The sequence below is a fragment of the Lissotriton vulgaris genome, chromosome 9 (genome assembly GCF_964263255.1).
Source record: "Lissotriton vulgaris chromosome 9, aLisVul1.2, whole genome shotgun sequence".
NCBI classification, from domain to species: Eukaryota; Metazoa; Chordata; class Amphibia; order Caudata; family Salamandridae; genus Lissotriton; species Lissotriton vulgaris.
The window spans coordinates 989,126,936-989,153,314 of NC_141697.1; positions in this window are offsets into that span (position 1 = coordinate 989,126,936).

Genomic DNA, 26,379 nt, shown 5'->3' on the forward strand with positions numbered 1-26,379 from the left:
ACCTTCAGGACTTAAATTAGAGACCAAGGAATTAACTGTCTATGTTTGGAAGTGGAATGAGCTGGATAAACGGGAAGGCAGGTGAGCAAAGGAAAAGGAACCTATGAAAGTACGGCTACAGCTACCTCCAGCGGGAGCAGAGGAAAAGTATGAGGATATACATATGCTTCCAATGAGGGAAGTGCCTGGTGGAAGTTATGTGGCTATTCATTGGAGCAGAATCGATATTGGGTCATTCTCAAATGATTTTCTGAAATTGAGAGAAAGCCCAGTGGACTTGTACAGACAGTTTGTAAAGATATGAAAGGTTCTACGGATAGATTTGAATGCCTTATTTCAAATTGTGGTTCCAGGTAACTTGTGGGTCGAATGCAAAATTGCTGTGGAATCGCCTGAGAAGGAGCCTATGAGACATCCCATATCAAAGGCTCCGTCACTAGGGGTGATGAGAAAATATCATAAGGTCATTACATTTTTAAAATCAAAAATATCTCTTAAAGATATTGATTTTGCCAAGATTCAAAGAACAACTCAAGAGTACAAGGAATCAATACATGCCTATTATGAGAGATCTTTGCAGGCATTTGAGCAGTATAGTGGGACAGGGGCTATTGAGACTAAAGATACGGACATCTTGTGTACAGGTTTGTGCATTGATTGAAACCTGAGATTAGTTTGATGATTCAACAGTATTTCATTTGTTGACAAAGTAAACCAATTGATGAAATATTGAGATATACAAAATATTGTAAATACGAATCGGAAATGAAATATAAGAAATTGAAAGACAAATTTATGATGGCACAAACGAAAGCTAAAGCGAGGTGTAAATCAGCTGTTTGTTGGGAATACTGGTCCCATACAGGGAGTTTATCAGCAGAGAGTTCCTGTGATTCAAGTTGGAAATGGATTTCAACAATAAAATAGAGGTCCTATTGTACCAATTGATCCGAGTACAGGGATTGATGTGCCTACTTTGAAGAAATCTAATTGTTGCCACGTTTGTGGCAAGTTGGGGCATTGGAAGCAGGAAGGTTGTCTCAATACTAGTAACTTGGCAAATGGGAATCAGGTACAGAATGGTGGATTTGTATAATCTTAAAATAATTACATGTTTCAGCACAGCAAATATAGAGGCAGGGAGTACAAAATGTAAATGTGCCCCAAACCAAGGTAATGCAAGCTCCATAGGCCCCTTTGCCTCATTTGAATGCAAATGCTTCTAGATTTGTTCCGCATCGGGTACCCAATGTAAACATCAATCCTTTAATCAATGAGGATACATCTCAGCAGTACTCTAAAATACAAACAGTTAAGGATTTTGATTCAGACCTCTTGCAATGATGGTGCCTGGGAGGAGAGGAGGTTTGTGTGCTTGGTGGGACAAAAGCCTATCAAGATATTCTTAGATGTTTTCAAAGTGAAGTTCATTACTATAGCCACATTTGGAGATATGCAAAATTTGGGGATATGCTTCCATTGCTCTGATTCAGGAAGTAAAGTCTTGAGTGCTGTTCAGGGCACTCCCTCAGAGATAGCACCTGAAGAACTGGGTATAGGATAAATATCAGACTTTATACGCATTTGCCCTCTTATATTCTGGGGCACAGTCTGGCTGAAGGAGGAGCTAAAGTTAAATAGGCTAATTATCAGTGACTGTCTGAGTTGGATAACATGCTTCACATACCACGGCTGCACTATATGATGTCCATCTAGGGTGGCAGCAGAGTGGGAGACTTCTGCATTAACCAAGCAGTCAATGCGCCAGTATATTATGCTGAAGTCAGTGAGTGGAATTGAACCTTATCTTCACATGGAAATATCTAACCGTCATTGCCGATTGTTGACTTATTTCATATTTGGAAAATTCCATCAGCTGATGTTTGCACATGGTGCTTGTATAAAAAGTCTGATCTACCTGCTGTATGTGTGGTAAGGTCTCAGTTCGAGACACCGTGTATATGCCACAGATTAAATTCTCTTTGCCATAAATGTATAAGGCCTCTCTTGACATCGACAGAGTTTAGACAGGTTAGACATGTGTTTGTATATTTGCAGCTTTTAACTTTTAACTTTTCCCAAAATCTGTTGTTATGTGTCATCGTTTTTGGCAGGAGTGGTTAGCTCGAGACATTAAATCCCCTGATAGCTTGAAGTATCACTTCTTCCATGTGAACTCTTTGCAACGCTCCTCTATTTGTATATTTTGTGATGCTGCTATTTCTCTCCAGCGTACGGAGCTCCGTGAACTAATGTTACCGAGTAAGTACCATCCCCCGTTTCGCTCTGTCCTCTGCCACATATAATCCGTTCAGTGAACAGATGCCTTATGATCCTAATGCTTTGTCTCCCCAGCTCGACTGTGGATTAATCTCCCCGCGCAATTTGCTTTACTGAATAATGATTACCGGCACAATGCCGTGTTTCGGTAAGCTTCCCGTTTTATCTCTATGATGTATTCTGTCACCACCACCCAAGCCCGTTTCTAATTGATACTACCAATTGCTTTAGATGCTGACTAAGACCTCCCCATGTTCTAAGTACCTACAAGACCACATTGCAAACTACGGACCATGTGGTATGTCCGTTATTTATCTAATTTTATACTACTCTTTGTCTCACGTTCATAGAATGTTAGCCACCGTAAAAAACTAATTTTAGGCTCTTTGGGACCTTCGTGGTCATTCTTATGTTTCTTCATTTTGGCAATCGAGTGTATCTCTATCAGGCGAATGGTTGTCCGCCCTGTACTGCGCCAGTTTCCCACACAGGCACCCAGACCTTGGTAATAATGTGCCAATTTAATTCTACGCTAATTAATTTTATTTTATTCAATTGCTCTGATTTACATTCTTATTTAACAGTTGGTTACAATGTTGATTTACATGCACGCAAGTCTGTTTTAGAATGTTGATTGAAATGCACGCTCGTTCCTACCTATGTGATAAATAGAGGTTGAAGCTATACCCCTCTAATCTAAGTTAATTATACTCGTTTACTAGGTCCCCTGCCCCTTCCTTGGTCCTGATGAAGACCCCGCAGCAAGGTTAAATCTTCCTGCAATCTCAGAGGGTCGAAACGTCGACGGCTTTTTCAATTACGGCAACCACACATGCGAAAAATTGCATTTATATTGTATTATGTGTCGTATGCCTGTTTATACATAATGTTGCCATAAGCCTGTGGCACCTACTGCTATGTGATTCATAGCATAACAATATTTTGAACTGTTGATTTTACTGTCACGCCATCCCACCACTCCCCTACCTTCTCACGATCACTTCCCTCTCCTTCCTGGGGCACTGTATGACCATGAATACAGTTGACTGTTTGCTTTGCTACGTGTAGTTATGACACTGGATCCCATTTTGAATAAAACTCTGTGGATCAAAATAATTGCTTTAGATTAATTCTTGGGACCCCTTCTTCCTAATAGCTATTTCTCTCCAGGTTATCTTTTAATAACTATACTGATGGTTTTATCTACTGTACTATGTGTTATTGAAGTGTGTGTATTTTTATGGATGCTCATGAATTGTGTATCATCTGCACACTTTTATGATTTTTATTCAAAGATCGAATAAAGTTTATATGACTATGATTACTTTTTAAAAGCAATCTTTCCTAAATATTGTTTTACAAATTTGACTTCACCAGTGAATTAGGCTTCAAATAAATGTTTCAAAAAGTCAAATATTTCAATTTAACGTTCTTTCCTAGGTGGAGCTAACATTTATTAAACTTAATATTGTATCACAATGCTTTCCTATGGATCAGCCAACCCTGCTACACTGAACATAGTTTTGAGTTGCTAGTTACAGTAAGAACATGTTTAACATTAAACGTTTACATTTTCTACTTTTATATATCATGCACTCTGTTATGGTTTTTTTGTTATGGTTTTCAGGTTTTTTGGGGGGCATTATCACCCGAAGGGTGTCCTGGCACGGAGCAGGTGTGAGTCTAGGCACACCTAGGGCCTAGTGGGACTATTCAAAAAGTCAGGTCTTCAGCTCCTGCGGAATTCAAAAAGTGCATGTGTTTCTTCCTAACTAATAAAATCTGGAAATTAATAGTACTTTGATATGAAATAAGGTTATGTATTTTTGTTTGTTGTACAATAGTGAAATTAAAGTTATATTATGAAAAACTAGTAAGAGGGCTTTTCGCTTCGCGAGCCCTAAAAAGCAATTGACATAATAAATAAAATTGGAGAATGTCTGAGTCATGAATTAATAGCCATGTAAAACAAGTGGAGTTGACATGCTCTGTTGCTTTGAACTTCGCGATCCCTGGGATTTTGCCTTCTCCTATTTGATTTTAAGGGCCTCTCTTTTGCCTACCAGTATTATATAGTGCCTTGAAAGGATGGTTAAGGAGTTTGAATAGTGCTCGTTTGTTAATTGGGAGCCAGTGGAGCTCCTCCAGGGCTGGCGTGATGTGAGTGCAGCATGGGATTTTGAGAGTGATTCTGTCTGTCGAGTACTGAATGGTCTGCAGACTTCTGGTGAGTTTTTTGTTGATCTTAACATAGAAGGTAATCCTTTAGTTCAGCTTTTTTGTGGCCAGGGCATGCATGATAGTTTTTCAAGTGCTGATGAAAATCTTCCTCAGTATCTTCAAGGTATAGAAGCATGAGGCGATGCCAGTTTTGATTAGAGCAGTCATGTTCAGTTTGCTTTTGATGATGATCCAAAGGTTTTTGATGTGGTTAGTGGGAGTGGATGTCGGCCTTAGCTCTGTTGGCCACCAGGTGTCATCCTACGGTGAAGTGCTCTTCCAGAAGTTGAATGAATGAATGAACCAAAGTCATAAAGAGCAGCAGCTGCCCCAATGGGAGCGTCCTGGCACTAGTTGATATTGGAAGTAGGGTCCTAATTCCCCAAACTAAACATAAGGGTCTCTGAATAACAAAAGGTCTGATTATACTTCTTAAAGAAGGTCTGTCTTCAAATGAGCCTTAAAAATTTACAGAAAAAACACAGCAAATATGTTGTGAAAGTGAATTTCACAAGTTGGGAGCCAGAAAGGAAAAAGAGCTACCACCATCTCTCGCTTTATGCATCCCAGGAATGCATAAAATGTTTTGGCTCAAAGATCTAAAGCCCCTAGAGGGTCTGTACTTTTTGATTTTGTCCTGGATATAGGCTGGGCCCATCTGCTGTATTGTCCTTTAGGTGATGAGGGCTTTAATCTTTATTCTTTGGCTAATCGGTAGCCTATGTAATACTTTCAGACCACATTCTTTACTAGTTGTAGTCTATTAATCATCTTCAACAATGCCCCAAGGAAAGGGACATTGGCATAGTCCAATCTTGATGTAATCAATGCATAGACAATATCTTTCCGAGTAGCCTCTGACAGGAATTTTAAAGTCTTTCCCACAGATTTCAGTGGAGAAAAACAAACACCAGCAGTCGACTTAACGTGGAAGTTAAATAAAAGGGCCATATCAATTTTCAGCCCAAGATATTTTGCAACTGATGTAGGAGAAGGAGGGTTGCCAAACTCTGTGGCCATATTCTGGTCATATCAAGAGTAGAAGAGGCGCCAAAAACCAGTATTTCAGGTTTATCAGAGTAGAGGCAAAGGCATCCAAACTGCTACTGCCAGAAGCCGAACTGAAAGTTAGCTGAGGTTGAGTCATCCAGTTGATTGAAAGCAAACATCAGCTGAGTGTCATCTGCGTAGGACACGTGATTAAAGCCCAACAAGTGTACGATAGGGGCGAGTGGGTCCTATAAATATTAAACAGTGTAGGGTTAAGGGCTGACCCCTGCGGAACACCACATCTCTACTCCCTATAACAGGAGGTGTAAGTAGGTAGATAAATCTCTTGTTTTTAGTTTGGAGACACAGGATTTTAGCCAATTCCAGGCAGAGCCAACAATGCCAGCCTTTTCAAACAGCTGCAATAAGATGTCTTATGACACCGTATCAAAAGTGGCGGACAAGTTGAGGAGTACTACTAGAGATTTTTTCTAGATCAAGTTTGGTTCTGATAAAATCTTTTACCTCTAAAAGGGCTGATTCCATGCTGAAGCTGGTGTGAAAGCCGGATTGTGATGGGTGAAGAAAGTTGGTATCTTCAATATATCTAGTAATCAGACAGCTAACCAATGACTCTAACATTTTCCCAAGGGCAGGAAGGAAAGAGATAGGTCTATAGTTACCAGGGCTTATCAAAGGGAGATTAGTTTCTTTTAGAAGTGGCACCACTATTGCCTTTTTCCTGCCTACGGATCAGAGCTAGAATCCAAAAACAGATGAAACAAAGAGTTAACAGACCGCAACAAATTGCATGGAGGACAAACGTCCAACAGGAAGCCAGATCTAACTTTTTGAATAATCTCTTCTGAAACAGTTAAACATATCTTCTCAAAGGTAGTGACAAAGAGTCATTACAATGAGGATTTGGTGCTTGCATTATCTTAAGCGACTCTTACTTCTTAACGTTTTAAACTTAGAGTAAATATTATCAACTTTCTCATGGAGGTCGACAGGTTCTAGACAAACTGGTAAAATTATTAAATAAATTGTTTGCCAGAAACAGCATTCTTTTCTTTTTTACTATTTTAGAAATAGTTCTAAGTACATTTTCTGCTTCTGCAATTTGTTTTGAAAACATATAAGCTTTTGTTCTCTTGATATTTTTCCTAAACTGTTTGAGGATGGCTTTATATGTCAACTTACCCTCAGGGGCATCAGGTCTGAATCAAACGCTTTAACTGCTTCATAAATTCACCCTGAACAATTCACTGTAACTTTCAAACATATTTGTACAGATCTGATTATGAGATGGGGTGCCAAGGACGCATACATGACTAACTGCTTGTTCGTAGACATTAAGGTCGGGGAAGACTTTAAGTAAAAGGGTACTAAGAAGTGTTCTGACCAAACTAATGGCAATGGGTGACCCACCTCTAATGACAAGAGATTAGAATAAATAAAATCTAAAGTGTGCCCACCCTTGTGCGAAGGCCATTAACTTTTTGTAGTAGTTGAAAATCAGACACAGCTTCAATCAGATGCCCAGCAGCTATACAGTGAGGATCATCTACATGTAAATTACAGACTTCCAGCACCATAAAATTGGAAAATGATATTGTAAAAAGAGAGTAGTAATAACATTATATAAAACATCAATGAACTGAGGGTAACCCTTTGGTGGGATAGGTGAGAGTTCCAGAGGGGGAAAAATTATCAACTATTTCAAGTAAAAATGCAAGTCCCTTGGCCTGTCCCAGCTTCTCTGAATGCTGAATGGAGTATAGAAACTTAAAGAGATAAGTGATAGTCACGCCTCCTACACTTGTTAGTTGCCGACACTTCCAACTGTATCTAGCTGAGAAATTGAATAGCCATCGGCCATTGCAATTTCAAAATCTTGTCCTGAACTAGTATTTAGCCACGTGTCCATTAGACACTCGCAAAGTTAATCTCGTTGTCAGTGCTGGTAACCTGGTGACTGACACCAGGCAATATTTGTTCTGGGGAAACTACCTCTAGCTACCACCATAGTGACACTGGTACCTGTATCCCTCAAAGTCTCTACCTCAGTGCCATTCATCTTTGACCTTTGAATATTCTTCTTCAAGCTTGGAGGCAAGATAGCCAGGGCTTCAAAATCCACCCCAGCCAGGGAAACTAAAGTAGCCTCTGTGTGACCTCTGGCCTCTCCAGAGTGTACTTCTACCTATGTTAGCCAATCCCTTGGACTGTCCACCATTGGGGTACTTTGTGGAACATACTGCATCTCCTTTCTTATGCCCTGGCTGATGACACTCATGACATAAACCAGAAGCCTTTGCTGGATCCCAGTTTCTACCCTAGTACCTTTTGCCCTTGGACTGGGAGAAGTCTCGGGCCCACCATCCTGAGAACTATTTTGAGGGCTTTTGAAGAAATCCTTCTATTTATCTTCTTTGTTGCACACCTCCTTTCCCTGCTGGGAAGTCTGTAAACACTTTTTTCTCGTCACTCCCACCATGAGTCTTTCTGGACACCCTGGTTCTGACCCATTTGTCAGCTATCTTACCCAGCTCTCTGGAAGAAGACAACTTAGAATCCACCAAATGCTAATGCAATTTCTCTGTGGTACAATTAGTTAAAATGTACTCCTTCATATTTAAATTATACAGCCTATCATAAGTGCCTACCTCATTGCCTTAGATCCAGCCATCTAGTGTTGTGAATGAAGAGTCCACAAAGTCCACTCATGTCTGGTTTTGACCTTTATGGGTGTCTCTAAACATTACCCTTTACTCTTCTGTTGTGAATCTAAATCCTTCTATCAAGTACTCCTTCATATGCTGATAGGACTCAGATATCTCCTCATTAAGGGTCAGAAGATTATCTTTGCCCTTCATTGAGAATAACTCCCAAAGTGATGGTGTTTTATTCGCTTCGTTCTCTAGGCCCTTTCACAGGCTGCAAACCACTTGTCAATATCATCACCATCACAAAACTTAGGGACAGTCCTTTTGGGGATTTTAGGGTGAAAGGATTCCTCCTTGTTCCTGGTACTACTATTGCTGCCACCATCTTTGGGCCTAAGGCCCAACCTAACCCTTGTCTCTCTTTCCCATAGGAGCTGTAGAACCTCTGCAGATCCTCCTTTATAGCTGTCACCCTGTAGCTCATTTCCATTGCTTTGCACAACACCCTGAAATCCATGATCCTCCGGGCTGGGATGACTGCCAGGTCGAGATTTTAACCAACCCCATTGTGCCTAATGTTTACTTACCAGGTGGGACCTTATTGAAAACTATATGGAATGGGGTCTACACAAGGCCCTAGCAATCCAATTAGAAAAATAAAAAAACATTAAAATAATTATTTTTGATTCTAAAGTCAATTAAGTGGGTTTCTCCTGCAAAATCACTTAGGACGAAGTGGTACTGTGAAAAATAGGTTCAGGATCCCCATCGGGCTGGGCTGTTCCCATGAGGCACAGGGTCAAGGCTGATTTGTATTTGGCCATAGTCTGACCTAGGGTGGTGTGGAGTGCAAAAAAATGATGGATTTAGGCCCAGATCTTTGTACTGGGGTGAATTTAAGACATTGTTCTGCATTCTGTCCATCAACTGTGTTTTTTGCAATTTTCACCCCGAGTGGGCTGGGTATGCTCAGACGTGAGTCCCAGGCTCTCCACATCACTGGGGTCAAGCTATCCAGGCTGAAGAAGGCTGATAGCCAGAAACCGGTCCTTGGATGCTTGATTCCGGTCTGGGAAAGACATGGCTTGGTAGTTTGGGCTGGACTGTTCCCATGAGGCACAGGGTCAAGGCTGATTTGCATATAGCCATTGTCTGACCTAGGGTGGTGTGGAGTGCAAAAAAACGATGGATTTAGGCCCAGATCTTTGCACTGGGGTGAATGTAAGACATTGTTCTGCATTCTGTCCATCAACTGTGTTTTTTGCAATTTTCACCCCGAGTGGGCTGGGTATGCTCAGACGTGAGTCCCAGGCTCTCCACATCACTGGGGTCAAGCTATCCAGGCTGAAGAAGGTTGATAGCCAGAAACCAGTCCTTGGATGCTTGATTCCGGTCTGGGAAAGACATGGCTTGGTAGTTCGGGCTGGACTGTTCCCACGAGGCACACGGTCAAGGCTGATTTTCATATAGCCATTGTCTGACCTAGGGTGGTGTGGAGTGCAAAAAAAACGCTGGATTTAGGCCCAGATCTTTGTACTGGGGTGAATGTAAGACATTGTTCTGCATTCTGTCCATCAACTGTGTTTTTTGCAATTTTCACCCCGAGTGGGCTGGGTATGCTCAGACGTGAGTCCCAGGCTCACCACATCACTGGGGTCAAGCTATCCAGGCTGAAGAAGGCTGATAGCCAGAAACCGGTCCTTGGATGCTTGATTCCGGTCTGGGAAAGACATGGCTTGGTAGTTCGGGCTGGACTGTTCCCATGAGGCACAGGGTCAAGGCTGATTTGCATATAGCCATTGTCTGACCTAGGGTGGTGTGGAGTGCAAAAAAACGATGGATTTAGGCCCAGATCTTTGTACTGGGGTGAATGTAAGACATTGTTCTGCATTCTGTCCATCAACTGTGTTTTTTGTAAGTTATTATCAGGCGCATGCGTGTGGAAAGGTACACTGTCTCTAAACCCGTCTGAGCTGCATACGGGTCTTTCCCGCTACTTGTAAACTTACGGTGACCTGTAATCTTAAAAGGTACATACATCGGTAATAGTATCTCCCAAGTGGCTGTTTGCTCAAAAACTACAACAGGACACCAAAGCTTTTAAAAAAAGAAAGGATGTATCGCTCCTCTCATAACCCAAGTGCAAATGATATTCCACTATGGATACCTTCTGTCATCAAAGTACTCAGGGATCTGCAGGGTTGTATAAAGTATATTTCAACAGATATTCAGACTCATAGGGACAGGACTATATAGTCACTCTAACGATATATGTTGAGGTGGTATTCTTTTATCCATTGGTGCTATTTTTGTCCAATAATTGGCTCTACAGTGATGCCCAGGGAATTTCGTCATTTAGGCCTATTCTGTCTGTTTTCAGTCTGTAGACCCACTGTTGTTCCTTACGGAACAAGAACTTGGATGGATCCGACAGGTGTGCTGGAATCCATGGCTGTTCCAGGACCACCCAGCGTAAATCTGTGTCTAGGTGGCCTTTGTCCAGGAAATGATTGGTCATTTTCGTGGAGCGTTTACCACATCTAATAGTACTCCTATGCTCTTGTATACGAGTTTTTATCTTTCTTTTGGTCATCCCCGCGTAGCGGAGCATGCATGGACACCATAGTAGGTAGATCAGTCGCTCGCTGTCGCAATTGGTGTGTTTGTTGATTTTCCATGGTCGTGTAGTTCCAATGTCAATCTCTAGAGTTTTTTCTGTCTGAGAGCAGACTGTACAAGTCCCACAAGGGAAGTGCCCCACCACAGGGGGAAGATTCCATAACGTTGTCTGTGGCCTGATATGTCTTGTTAATTGTGGTCGTGTATGAACTAATTTGTCCTTCAAGTTAGCACTCCGTTTGTATGCGAACAAAGGACGGGGAAGTATACTGTCTGCTGAATTCAAAAACTGCCAATGTTTATTAATGCTTTTCTTAACTGAATTCGAAAAGCTAGAGAAGGTATTCACAAATGTGAGTCTCTGGTTTGTATCTGTTTTTTTGTCTTTTCCAAAAGAGCTTCTCTATTGTTAGCTGCTCTTTTTTTCGATTTCCATATTAGATGACTGGGGTATTTCTTCACAATTAAATCTTGTGACAAGGCTTTTGCATGTTCCTCGTACTGTTCCAGCTCTGTGAAGTAGCCAGTGAAGTAAAGTTCTGCAAAGTCCTGCAAAGTAAGTACTAACTTTCTAGTGAAGTAAAGTGCTGCAATGTAAAGTACTGAAATCTTACCCTCGATGTAAACACTTCCGAAGTTCTTACATGCAATGTCATCACTAACAAGGTAAAAAATTGTGAAGTATTGGTAACATACTGGCTATAGACACAGAAAGAAGAGCATTTGTAGGGCACCAGACCTACCAGAGAACTTGCAGCAAATAAGAAGGAGCTACCTCGTTTCGCACCCTCAGATAAGTATAAACACGATAGATAATTATTGTTTACTTATTGTATCCTAACCTGTAAGAACATATGGATTAGAATAGTCATGATCATACCAAAATAAAATCAGATTGAAAAGTATAAGAATTTCAAACAGTATAGTTTGTAACTGAGAACCTTATCATACATTTGTTCTCTGATCTGCTGAGTTATACAAAAGTCCCCTGCATATGTTGTTATGGTCCACGACAGCCACCATTGGTTGGAATGTCACTGGAAAAGGCATGGCTGTCAGGCTGGAGGATGGCCATTCCCCCCTCATTAGTAGAGACAGGATTGTATCATTGTTGTGCCTGGTTATAGTGCCTGGCAATGTTGGGAAGGCAGCACGAGGTTGGGCACAGTGCTTTGTAACCAATTGCTAGGTGAGAGCCCTTAGGAACCTGTCACTAGAGTTGGTGGCTTGGTGACCCATTGCACGGTAGGGTGGCATGTCAATCACATCTCTTACAGATTTAAGGCGGGACTCAGCGTAAAGGCGTTAGCGATTCACACACATTATTAGGATGTCAGAATACAATTTGCAAATGTATTTCTCAGTAGGAATACACTCTATCACTATCACATCTTATGCACTGAACCAAATATTGTTAAGCCCTATAGGTATATACCCTAAGATGTAATTGGTTTAGGTAATTAGTGAGTACTATGCTCTTTAAAATGAGTTATCATATGTCATATAGAAATGACATAATGAAGAAAGCAAATCCCTCTGGGGGAATTGGTGGGGGAGGTGGGTATAAACCACACCGCACTGGGAGTATTTGACTTCTGACACCTAGGTATTCGGGGGGCTGTCAAATCATATTCACCTCTCCCTGCAGACCTGGGGCCCATTCCCAAACAGAAAACTACGGGCAGATCTACAAGAAGGTGCCACAGCGTGGCCCCATGCGGCGGTACTTTCAGAGCAAAGGAATGTGACATATTTACAATAATATGTCACATTCCTGTGCTCTCCCCTGCGCTGGCACACAAACAGCTGCCAAGCGCCGGCGCAGGCACCGATGCCTGCGCAATGGGGAGATTGAAGCGTAAGCCCTGACACTCATAGGCATCTCGTAAGAACAGCAGTCTTCCTCCAACTGCCCTCCAACTGCCACCCTCGCCCAAGGTTTTATAATAGAAAAGGGGAGTGTCATAGAACCCTGAGCGAGGGGACAGCGCGAGGTAGGTCGCAAAACCAAGAACCATAGAAAACACAACAGTGGGGTCCTCAAGTGGCCCTACTGAGGGGATACATAGACCAGGAAGGCCTTCTAAAAATTTACTCTGGAGGTCTTCGGTGCAGGACCCCATCGGTCTGTTCTTCTGGGAGGAGATGGGCTGGATCTAATCCAGTAGGGTGGCCCGTGTTAAATAAATGGATGCAGGGCCGGACTGGCGCTACCAGGCATCGGGCATTTCCCCAGGAGGCTGGAAGGGTGGGGGCTGGTTTTGCAGCAGTGGGCCCTGGTTTTGGTACTGGGGGCCAGTTTTGCAACAGTGCTGCAATATCCAGCCCTAGTAACAAAAGCAGCAGTGCATCACACTTGCAACCACCCCCTATCTCCCACCAGGTGCTAGTACAACAAAATTGCCAGGGCTGCTTTGAGTTCCCAGTCTGTCCCTGACCGGATGTGCTCAGGCCCGGACTGGTGCTTTTGGGCACCGGGCAATCCCCCGGTCGGCTGGAAGGGGTGGGGGCCGGTTTTCAAATAGGGGGCCGGTTTTGTGGCTGGGGGGGGCGATTTTCGGTCCGACCGTCACAGCGTTACTCACGTCAGTCACTAGGTGTCGTGTGACTCGTGTCTGAGACTCTCACAGTCTCAGGCTTTCCAAGTGTTCCAAGTTCCAAGCTGCAGTGCACAGGCCTGAGTGAATACAGCAGCAAGCCTGATTGACCCGTGTAAGCAGTGCAACCTAAACAAATGTTTCAGGAGGAGGAGGAGGTGCGTGCCTGTGCGCAGCGCGCAGAATTATGCCTTGATCTCCTCCTCCGGCGCGTCTACGCGCCTCTCTAGGGTGCGGCTAATGTAATTCCCGCATGCGCAATTGCGCATTGGGCAATTAAAACTGTGCGTGACTGGTGCCCTACAGGCTGCAGCATCACAAGTTATGTTATGTTATGTTATCCAATTGTTAAAGCGCAAACAGCTGCCCCAGCAACGGAGCGTCCCGGCGCTGACCTAACCAGTACCTGAGGGGTGGAGGGGGATAGCCAACAGAGGACTAGAAGAGGGAAAAGAGGTGAGTTTTTAGTTCTTTTCGAAAGGCAGTCAAGTTGGTTATAGTGCGGATTTGTAGAGGCAGAGAGTTCCAAAGTCTTGCCCCCAAGACTTTGAAGGAACGTCCGCCCATTCTACAGAGCCTGGGTCGGGGGACCGTCACAAGGTGTTGCCCCAGTGAGCGTAAGGTACGCTGAGGAGTGTAAGGTACAAGGAGCGGGCGTAGGAGTTCAGGGCAGTCTGAGTTAAGAATTTTGAATGCAGTGGTAAGGGTTTTGAAATGAATTCGGGATTCAATTGGCAGCCAGTGCAAATTACGTATAGTAGCTCTGGCAGAGCACCTGCGTGGGAGGCCAACCACAGCTCTGGCGGCCGAGTTCTGAATGCGTTGCAGCCGTGCTAATTCTGCTTTATTGGCGAGAGGAGCAGACCGGAGCGGCCATAATTTAATTGGATAGCCTGTTTATGCCACTGCCACCAACTGCAGGAGGTAAGTGTTTCCGCCCTGGGCTGGCCCCGGCACCAAATCAATTAATCATGACATGATGAATGTTTGCCTTCACATTTACAAACAGTTGGCGGGCGTCGCACAGTGGTGGTGGTCTCTGGTCTGGAGAGTTCAATCCGACAGTTACCAGCACTGACCGTATATGCACAGCTCTGTATGGTACGCCGCTCGCCAGCTAGAGCCTGCCCTTGTTCAGCCTTCCTTGCTTCTTCAATTAGCTAAAGTTACCCACATCCTCTTGATCAGGCAATGCTCCTATTGTCTTCGCCGGGCCGCCCTGGTCTTTACCCAGCCTGAGTGATGAAGCATGGTTCTAATCTCCGCTCCGGAAACAGTAACAGGGTCACGGTGCCCGCAAGTCACTCACATCGCCCCAAATCGGTTCTTAAAGTGCTCTCCTAAATCCTAAGGACTTTACAAGCCCTCATCCAAAGGAAAAAAAAAAATGCGCGGTTACTCATTCTTTAGACCTCGGTGGGATGAAAGACTGAATAGGCCCTGTGGGTTTCCAAGCATGTGACTAGGTGGCGAAACACATATCACTGCAAAGGATGCATTGTACACCAAGAACAGATGTATTTGTAAAACTGCGCCATAAAATGGATGGCGTGACGTCTCACTATTCTTGGGAGAAAGGCCACAGAACAGGGTCAACAACAGCCACTACTATTTCTATGTGAACTCGCACTGGATCATTTCCCGGTTTGCAGGCGGTTTGCTTTTAAATGCCACCAGCCTGTCCATCCCTAATAGTTTGTTATAGGTTGAGTTTTGATTTTTGGGAGCGTGACTTTCCCCAAATGGCCATAAATACTTTAACAGAAACCGTCGCTGCCTTGTCAACGGTGCTTTTTCAGTATTGGAAAAAAATAGGGAATGAGGCCAGGGGCTGAGAGACAGAAAAGTGAGAAACAAGAGCGCAAATGTGTGCGTGGGTAGGAGAGAGAGAATCAAAGAGAAAGAGAAACAAAAAACAGCCACTCGTGCAGGACCTGGAAGCACGCGTCCTGTGCTGGGGAGGCTGAGACAAAACAACTGCTCTCTTCAACTTCACAAGCAAGGCCATCACTGGTGCTGCGTGTGATGGGAAGAGCATGAAGTAACACAGTGATTGGCCATGTTCTCGGGTACACCCAGCCTCAGTGCTGACTGCTGAACATCGGTCAGCGGGAACATGCCTACCTACCTCAGCTACGGTGCATACAAAACTAGGAGGACTGAGGGGGCAAATGTAACGGCCGCCATCGGGGAAGGGAAGTCTCTCACCCGCCCTTCATAAACGTGTGAGCGTGTATGCTGGTAAGGTAGATCGGCGGCTCAATGCACCTGCAGCTGGCGACCCGAATGGGCTGGCACAGTATTATTCTGTTGAAGAACTAGTGTTATTGAGCGTGGAGAACTATAGAGCGCTTCTTGTCAGGGCTCATGCTACCAATCTGACTTACAGCAGCTGTCGTCACTACATCAACCAGTCTGTTAATGATATGGAAATTATCATAATTTCTACAAGGCTGCTGCCTTGACCTCCCTTGATGATACCTGACTCGTCACCTGGCAATTTAAGTGATACTATCTACATCTTCACTAAACATATCTCTAAGATGGAAAAATATAGAGACAAGCTCGCCTGTGAGAGGTATTGGATTTGTCAACGTTGTTTAGCCATGTCACACAGCAGCGCGGCTGCAGGGCAGCATGACTGAAAGTAAAAAGAAAGTAAAGCAATAGGACATTGTACTTTTATTTTTGTGAGAGAGAGGGCAGTAAGAGAGACCACGAGGGAGGAAGGATGAGCATGGAGGGCAGCACAGATAATGCAGTGTGTGAGAAAAAAGTGATGATGCGGGCAGCAGCGCCAGCGTTATAGTGTATTTTTTTTGTTATTGTGGGTGGAGGAGCAAAACAGACAACGGAGGAGCAGGCACAACATGGACAATGGAGGTAGAGCAGGTTATGGCTAACATGTGCAACAGTCAAAGAGAGAGGGCAGGTAAGGGGTTGAGACATGGACAACAGAGTGCAGTGGCAACACAGAAAATGGATAGGCAACACAACCATCAGAGTGGAGAAGTGTTGGGGGTCAATACGGAGAACAAGGGGGTGGTGGGTGGAGGGCAACACAGACTGAGACAACTGAGGGAGGGTGGATTGGCGCCACTTGTAATGAAAAAAGTGTTGTAAAATTAACCATTTTGGTCAGCTCGCTACGCGCCGGACGGAGGCTGGTCTGGCAAAATTTGCCAGGGCTGCTTTCAGTTCCCAGTCCGGCCCTGGGTCCCTCTTTTGCATTTTCATCTCCTGTGCTTACTTATGGCGGGGCTCTCTTGGTAGCTTCAGCGTGCTCTATTTGTTTTTGGCTGTCTCGAATCTCTCAAGAGTGCACCTGCTCTCTGATGTCATTCTGAAACAAAGGAGCCAAAGCGACTTCCAACCCGTTGGCAAATATAAACAGATGATTTGTTTAAAGGGATGGGCCCTGCTGAAGCCAACTGTCTTCCTGAAGGTGGCTGCAGCCAGGTCCAAAATCCGGGATCTTGCTGCTCGCTCACAGGGATCGCTTTAGCGCTGGTGGCGCCCGGAGCGGCAATCTTTTTTTGGCGCCCCCTTCCACAATGACCTGCCCCATCCATGCATTTCCTGACTACCACCCCCCAATTGTGCTCCTCATCTCTCCTTACCCCTCTCTCATAGGAATTTCATTTGTTTTTATAGCGCTACTCATACCAGTGGAGGGTGTCGAAGCACTTTACAATCACACACATTATACAGAGCAGTGCTTTAAATGGGAAAAAAGTGCAGGTACTAATCAAATTTAGCTGTTTATATGGGCGGGATTTTGGGTGGGGCTATCGGCGGCACTTCGGGTGGGGCTATGGCCGGGACTTTGCGTGGGGCTGTGGGCGGAACTTTGGGTGGGGCCATGGATGGGACTTTGGGAGGGGCTATGGGCGGGGTTAAGGTGCCAGCATTGAAAGAGATAAAGATATTCTCGGAGTACATCTGTGAATGTTGATGCGAAAATAGATATTGTGTGTGTATTACTTCACTGACACTAGCAACGAAGTACCATATGTTGTTACAGGCCGTGGTTGCAGAATCAGGGTCGCGCAATAACCACTCCGCGCCTTTAGCTTAGCATGAAAGGCCATTTATTAGGACAGGTATGACAACCAGATTTAAACATAATCTTGATAACTGTTAACAATCCCCCCAATATCATGACCTCCAAACATCATCCATTCACATACTCCACTACTCACTCCAATTCAGACCACAACCTCTTCACGCATACCATTCACTTTCCCTTTTCACCTTCATACTCCTCCAGCATCTCCCGCCATCTCACCCCCGTCTACCACACCCCCCATCCTGCACCTGTAATCCCCTCCCCGGAAGGGTGATTCTGCCCGTCATGGACACCCCACCCCTCCCAAGTCCTGCATACACCCCCCGTGTCAACCCGTCCTAAACTGGCACGCTGAATAACTTTAACAAGACCAACAAGCAGCCCCTACCCCACTCCTGAAAATTGTAGGGTGGGAGGGCGGACAAACTAATCTCTACCCTGCGGCACTGGGGACAGGAAGAGGAAGGACTTCCTCCCCTGTTCCCTTAAGTACCCCCCCCCAGATCCCCACCCCTAAGCCCACCCCCCAGCCTATCCTCGCCTGCCTGTCCTGACCTCGTGCGAACACCCCAGGGGAAGACTAGTCTGTGGACCTCACTTCCCCTGGGGGCCACATCACGCAATAACCACTCCACGCCTTTAGCTTAGCGTAAAAGGCCATTTATTAGGACAGGTATGACAACCAGATTTAAACATAACCTCGAAAACAGTTAACAATCCCCCCAACATCATGACCTCCAAACATCATCCATTCACATACTCTACTACTCACTCTAATTCACACCACAACCTCTTCAAGCATACCATTTACTTTCCCCTTTCACCTTCATACTCCTCCACCATCTCCTGCCATCTCACCCCCCGTCTACCACACCCCCCATCCTGCATCTGTAACCCCCTCCTCGGAAGGGTGATTCTGCCCATCATGGACTCCCCACCCCTCCCAAGTCCTGCCACCCAGGGAACCCCCGGAGGGAGTTTACCTGCCCCACCAATCGTGCACCTTTCGTACTCAATCTCGCCTACACTAGATAGCCTCATTCCACAACAGACTGATAATATGCCGCATTTCCATGAGATAATAAGCATTGCCCAGGTCCGAAAGGTGCACTCCGTCATCCCAAAAGTGAAGGGGCTTCTCCAACCGGAGCCCCACATGAGCAATCACTTTGATCCCGTGGTCAGCACAAAAAAGTCTCATTGCCCTATTCAGCTTCCGCCTTGCCCTTTCAACGGCTGCAGGCTTAAGTGCCCCCCTCCAGATTCGTTGTGGTACAAACTCAGTCCAAACAATACAGGCGTCAGCCAGATTTCTCCTCATTGCCTCCAGATCCCTCTGCCTCAAATGTAACAAGGACACTCCCGACTGTTTTACCAAGTCATTTTCTCCCAGGTGGATAACAATCATGTCCGGGCAACCCAGCTGAGACACCTTCTTCGTCAGCCAAGGCAACAAATCGCCCCATCGCATTCCGCTCTTACCCCGCCAATGGACCTCGTGATGACTGCTCCGCAGGCCCAGGCTACAACCGTACACCTGCCTGTCCGCATATTTTGAGCCCCAGTGTATAAAGGAGTGTCCAACAATCCAGGTAACCGTCTTGGCCCCTGGCCCCCAAACGCAACCTATGAAGAGAAAGAGATTAACACCACAGCAAAGTACAGATCCGCAACACAACCGCAGCAGCCCCCGCATCTACCCCACACTCTGACCCCCTTTAATTTTCGCACATAGCGTTCGCAGCAGCGGGACCTCCAGCGCCCAATTCTTCGAATCTCCTCCCATGACCAACCCAAACCGGCCGCCGCCGTAGCCGCTCCAATCCGAAACGAGTGAGTGCCAAAATGCGCTGGATCCCTGCCAATCCTCTGCAACGCCATTCGCAACACAGCCAACAACTGAAAGGATGTCAAGAGCCTCAAAGAAGCATGTACAAAAATCTCGCCCTCCGACCTCTGCACTCGTCCCAAAACCTCCTTCCACTCATGCACCGGGCACACATCCGCACACCCACTCTCCTTCAGCCACACCCATTTGCCTCGACCCGTCTGGTCCATCTTCGAACGTCCCAACCATATACCCAAACAGGCCCCATCTACCCTCACATCCTCAAACAACCGTCCCGGAGACCCACGCACTCCCAACAATTCCGACACCCGAAATGCTCCGAAGAACATCCAGACCATGCACAATCGGAACAACGCCACCTCCCCACCGTCATAACAGCAGTGGGGCAACTCCCCCAGGACTCTTGCCAACAACTCAAACATGATCGCCTTACGCGGCAACTCCCCCCTCCAGCCCTATAACCTCATGCGACCCCAAACTTTCAACATTTGACTCAACAAATCCGCCCTGGCCGGATCGAAACCCAAGTAAACCATGCTGTAAAAAGAGGTGCCAGCCAGCTTGCCAGCTATCGTAGTCTGCGACAATCCTCTGTCCATGCAATCCAGAACAAAACGCACCACCCCCGCTCACAGTCACTCTGGGGCATCCCCCACGCAGCCCTGCTGCAACCCAAAAAGGCACCAAACTCAGACCATGCCAACCTGTACGATCGCCTCGTGGATTCAGCTATAGATTTCTCAACCAAACCCACCACTCTCACCCCCCCCAGGCCCAGATACCCTCTGGCACCTTGGTCTTGCAAGCCTCTGCTCCCGGCGCCAGCCTCCTGAAACGCTGCTACTGCGAACGAGATAATGCATCCGCAATTTCATTACTCGCCCCAGGCACATGTTGCGCGCAGAAAAGCACATCAAAATGCAAGCAGAGCAGCATGAAACTTTGCAGCAGGCGCAGCACTCGCAGATCCTTCGCTTTCTGATTGTTCACCAGGTCCACCACCGTCATGTTGTCAATGTGGATCAAGACCGAACGGTTCCGGAACTCCGGCCCCCACACCAGCAACGCCACCAACAAGGGGAAGAACTCAAGAAAAGCAATGCTCCTGCACTGTCGCAGCCAATGAGCCGGCCACTGCTCTGCACACCAACGCCCATCCCAGAAAACTCCGAAACCTGCTGCTCCCGCTGCATCAGAAAAAAGCTGCACCTGCCAGACCATCTTGTCATGCACAAAATCCAGGGACACTCCATTGAAATCCTCCAGGAATACCAGCCACACCCGCAAGTCCGACCGGACTCCCATTGTGACCCTGACCATGTGGTGAGGGAGCACTGCCCCCAACATGGCCATGCCGAGGCACCTACAGAACATCCTTCCTGCCCTCACCACCCGGCACGCAAAATTCAGCAAACCGAGAAGGCGCTGCACAGACCTCAAATCAATCTTGCGGACACCGATCACCTGCGTCAGGACAGCCTGCATCTCTGCCACCTTCTGCGCCGGCAGCCGCACCTGCCAAGCCACCAAATCCAACTCAATGCCCAAAAACGTCAAACAACAACTAGGTCCCACCGTCTTCTCCGGTGCTAAGGGAACCCCAAAGTCCTGTGCGAACAACTCGAACTGCCCCAGGGCCACACCACACTCTCCCGTCAGCCCCTTCCCAACGAACAAGAAATCATCCAGGTAGTGCGACACCAGCCGGTGCCCACTCCTGTCAACGAAAGCCCACTGCAAAAAGGAACTGAAGGTTTCAAAAAGCGCACAAGAAATCGCACAACCCATCGGCAGCACCATATCCACAAAGATGGCCCCCTCGTAATGCATGCCCAACAAGGAAAAATCCGCCGGGTGAATGGGGAGGAGGCGAAAGGCCGACTTGATGTCACACTTGGCCAACTCTGCCCCCCTCCCGCAAGCCCTCACCAAACCAACAGCATCATCCACCGACGCATACAGCACCCTGAAATCCTCCTCCGCGATGAAGTCATTCAACAAGCTCCCTTCTGACCATGACAAATGGTGAATCAATCTGAACACCCCCTGCTCCTTTTTGGGAATCACTCCCAGTGGAGAGATGATAAGTTCCGACATCAGCCACGTGTCAAACGGTCCAGCAATCCTACCCTCCATCACCTCTTTCCGCAACTTGCTCGCCACCCCTCTGGCAACTCCTTCACCGATCGCAGGTTTTCCACCCAGCGTCGCTCCCGAGGACCCTGATAGCCAATACGGAATCCTTCCACAAACCCCCAATGAATTTTCAAAGCAGCCTCTCTATCAGGGTACCTAGAGAGCCATGGACCCATGGCCTCCACCTTAACCGGACCCCGCCCCACGCGCAGGTGCCGGGGCCCCTTTGCCCACGTGCACCCCACCCACCTGCGCCTCCCTGGCAGCGCACAAACGTTGCCAAGTCTGCTCCGCCTCCTCAATGATGCGACGCTGGTCATGCATCCTCTCCTCCTCGGTTATGTGTGCCCACCTGGCATACCATGCGTCCTGCCCAGATGGCGCCCCTACAAGCGCCTTCCCCCGAGGCGGGGCCGTGAGGCCCCCCTTTGGGTGATCCCCCCCTTGCTGGCGGTACTTCTCTTTGACCGGGCCCTTCCCTTTGGAAACGGGCGCCTTCACTACCCCTTTCTGCCACTGGACAAATCTACTGGCTGCTCCCCCACTGGGCCACCCCCCTCCTCAACCCCAGACTCCCCTCCGACAGCCGCAGGGTGAAATCCTCCCCCGCTGACACCTCAGAACCACCCTCCCCTTCCCCCCGCTGGCCTCGCGGTCCTCTCTCAAGCCATCCCCACTGGCCCCCTGCTCCTCATGCCGACCCACGCCTGGTCCAGGACTCCTGGCCGCAGGAGGTCCGCCCTCCCAGCCCTCCGCAGCACAAGCAGAGCCTGGCGCACCGCCTCTGAGTCCGGCGTCGCCATGGCCCCCCTTCCCTGAGCACCTCACGCAATGCGTGCACCTCCGGAGCCTGTATGTGCCCGCGAGATGCGTGTAATTTGGCAGCCTGATCGCGCCCGCGAGATGCGTGCAATCCGGCAGCCTTTACACGCCCGCGAGATGCGTGTAATGCGGGAGCCTGTACGCGCCCGCTGGCACTCCGCGACCACGAGCTGAAAACCCAGCCCCGTCCCGCAGCACTCCCTATCGCTCCACAAACAGGACTGCACCGGGCACCAGCGGCGTCCTGTAACCTTTCCTGCCCCAATAAACCCTCGCCCCTACCCTACCTAACAGGCCCTAACCAGCTACCGCAAACTAACCTCTACCCTGCGGCACTGGGGACAGGGAGAGGAAGGGCTTCCTCCCCTGTCCCCTTAAGTACCCTCCCCAGATCCCCACCCAGATCCCCACCCCTAAGCCCACCCCCCAGCCTATCCTCGCCTGCCTGTCCTGACCTCGCGCGAACACCACAGGGAAAGACTGGTCTGTCGACGTCACTTCCCCTGGGGGCCGCAATGGACTTACATCCCACCTTTCCAAGGACAGAGTATGCAATTTATTTATTTATACATGTATATATCCAACACCCAAGTACCTTGCAGGACAAGACAGAGGTCACAGTTTTTTGCCTTTTTTGGTGGGGAGTATGTTTTTGTACCCTGGTCGCTACACTGACCCCTTGAAAAACTGACCCCTTGAATTAAAGGGCTCTTTTACACAGTCTCCTGTCAAACAATTGGCATTCTCAGACCTAAAATACGCATTTGCCATCACTGCAGTGAGTGCATTTGTTATGAAAGTCATCTATGTACACAGGTTAAATAGCCCCCTTTTCAGACACACAGGGGGTGGAGTTGAAAAGCAGCTGACTTATCAATGTATATTTTCTGCTGAAGAAACATATCTTGTAGGCTTTTTGTTCAAGGATGAGATCACAAGAATCAGATCAGTGGGAAGAGCAAAATGGTACAGCTTATAAATAGGGCTCCCGACTTTATGGTATTTTTTTTGGGGGGGTATTTCCGTCTGTATGTATCCATATTTATTTTTTGTCAACTTTATCTGTATTAATCCATATTTATTAAAGTTTTTTGAAAAAAATAAAACTGAAACTGGTATATTTCCACATTTATTTAACCAATAAATATGCAGTCGTGATTGAATGCCTGCCAGGTCTCACTGATATGAACACCCGCATAAGATAAATCAATGCACTCTTATTAAAATATGCACATTTCAGTATCAGCCTTGTGCATATCTACTGCTGTTTAAGCCTCTTTACTAAAATTCTTTCTGTTAACCCCCTTACCTATCAATCCACACAATTATTGGTCTGCCGGTAATGGCAAAGTTTATTTAGAATCGCCCCAATTTCCATTTTTATTCACATTTAAAAATAAATACAGTCTAGAAAATAAATGGTTTTCTGTCTGTATTTATCTGTAAAAATCAATAAAAACAGAAAACAGGGAGCCTTACTTATAAGAAAATATACTTCAGCGCAAACAAACAGCCCTCAATGAACAATTAACAGGATATGGGCATACTTGTGAAGCATTCTTTCGAAGTACAACCTTTCCATCAAAGTCATCCCTCCTGGGCTGACCTGCACAGCTGCACTAATGCAAGCACCTGCACTTAGTGCCTGGTGCCTTTGGTAGCATAAGAAGTAGTTACATTGTTTTATTAAAAGACTATTTTAGTTGTAACACTTATAATATACACTGCATATTTAACAAAAGGTTTCATTTTCATGGTAAGTAGCACCTATTCATTAATTCATGTAGGGGTTGTATGTATTGCTGTCCCTAGCCTCACTGCGCTAATACATGAAATAATATCCATATTTCCGTTATGCATGATCTATTCACTACATGTGCTTAAGAGCAGTCTCTGCTGTACAGAACTCTATTGCACTTAGAAGAAAAGTTATTAGCATAACTGCTACAATAGAATAACTTTTTTCTCTAGCAGTTCATAGTGCACATCTGAGACACACATACACACACAGGTACTCGCACAGACACTCACACATGCACATCATTCACTATATCTGATTTGTTTTTACAAATGCAATATCCATTTTGTACTTTAAATGCAAGTGCCTACTCTGTCTAATGATCAGTGACATCCCCCTTCACACTTGGGGTGGCTACAGGCCCTCATCACGCCAATGTCAGCATTTTCTATGTGTCTCACACAGCCACAGTTAGACTGAAAGAGGATGCACCAATTTATCTCAAATTCATGCTAATTTGGGATTTTGTGTGTAGCGCTGCATCGAGATTTTGGACCTCATTTATGAGGTTTTGCCGTAGGTGAAGCGCAGCAGGCCTTCCTGCTGTTCTGCCCTACGGCAAAAGAAAAGGGCAGGAATGCACTGTATTTTTCAGAGTCGGTGCTTTCCTGTCCTTTTCCTCTGCACCGGCGCACAATAAGCTGCCTGCTCCAACAATGGTGCAAGGGGGACTGCGTTGTGGGGATGATTATTTTTGTACCGGAAGGGAAACCTTTCTGTACAAAAATAATCACAAGAGGCTTTTCCTCTTTCTAGGAGTGCTGCAGAATGCAGCACACACATAGAAAAAGGAGAAATAAAGATATTTCTATCCGTTGCGCCCCCCTAACGCCTCCCCTTGGGAAGCGTAAGCTTTCGGCACTGCCTCAGATTTACGATTTCTCGTAAATCTGGGGCAGTGTCAAAAGGCCATGGATGTTGCTGCGAACGTCCCCAGCAACCCCTATTGCACGCCCCTTTAACGCAGAACACTGTGTTAATGGGACTGATATTTATCACGCAGCATTAAGCCAAAAAAAGTGGCTTAGTGCTGCCTGATAGATATCACGCAGACGTCTGCGCCACGGAACGTAACAAAAAGTGATGTTCTGATGACACAAGGGGCCCTTTGTGTGTAGCGCTGTATGGGATTTTGTGGGTAGCCTTTCTGCTGACTGCCCAAAAGTAAAAGTGCTGAACATAAGTTTCTTGAGATTTCATTTTTTTTCACTAGAAAAGGTTCTGAAGCTGCTCTTACTGTGATAACAAAACTATTATAGGGTGGCCATTTCACCTCGAGGTTCTGTGCTGTAATAATCTCTGTGGTCCCTAGGTGGCGCAGCAGACGAGGAAGAGAAGCTAGGTAAATAGAAAATCCCAGCAGGTTTTGATTCAATTGGGGCTTTGTCTGTACTGGACGCCATCTAAGACCTTATATTGTCAATGCACACATTCATGGCTCCTTTGGCAGTCAGTCTCATCAGAAACAGAGCAAAGCCTGTCCCACGTTGCTACACGTTCGTAATTTTAACCTGGCTACTGCCGCCCAGAGTACCTGTACCCATGAAGGAACATTTTGGAAGTGCTGCTACTCAGTGTAATAGTTAGCGATCTAGTGGCCGCTCTTGTTTGCCCACCACATCCGCAGGCCAGGCGTGGCCTGCGGGGAGCAATAAATGGAAGACAACTGCTCGGGGTCGTCTCTTCCTCCCCTGAGCACTGTGTGGGTCCCATGATTGCTGCGCCGAGATCTGCCCCCACGCCAGTGTCCTGGCACCCCCAAACGCCTTGAAACCCCCACACGACACTGGCAACGAGCGGAGGGAGCCCAACCCTCGCTCACCACGGCCGCGGTAAGATGGTGCACGACACGGCTCGGAGCCACGCGTTAATACTGCAGACGGACGTCTGGTGTGGAGTGTGCGCGTCTCGCCCCCTGCCTGGGGAAGTCCCAGCCCGGAGGTCGGTAAATCAAGTCACACCCCCACAGAGACCTCTGCCAGAGCCACGGCCTGAGGAGGAGGCTGCCAGGGCATTGTCTGACAGGCAAGGAAGGCAAAAGAAAAGGACATAAACAAGAAGAGTAAAGGCAGAGAGAAGAGAGAGAGACAATGAGACAAGCACACGTGGGCACACAGGAAGAGGAAACACCCCAGGTGCTGGATAGCAAAGGGAAGGGACACATGGACCATCAGCAAGTCCCTGCTGCAGACACAGCCTTAGAGGAGGACCACCAGAGATCTCTGCCTGCAGAAAGGAAGACACCAGCACCTGAGAGCAGAGGAAGGTACGTCGCAGTGCACCCGTCGCCACCAGCGAGAGGCGTCATGGGGGACGATGTTCAAGCAGCA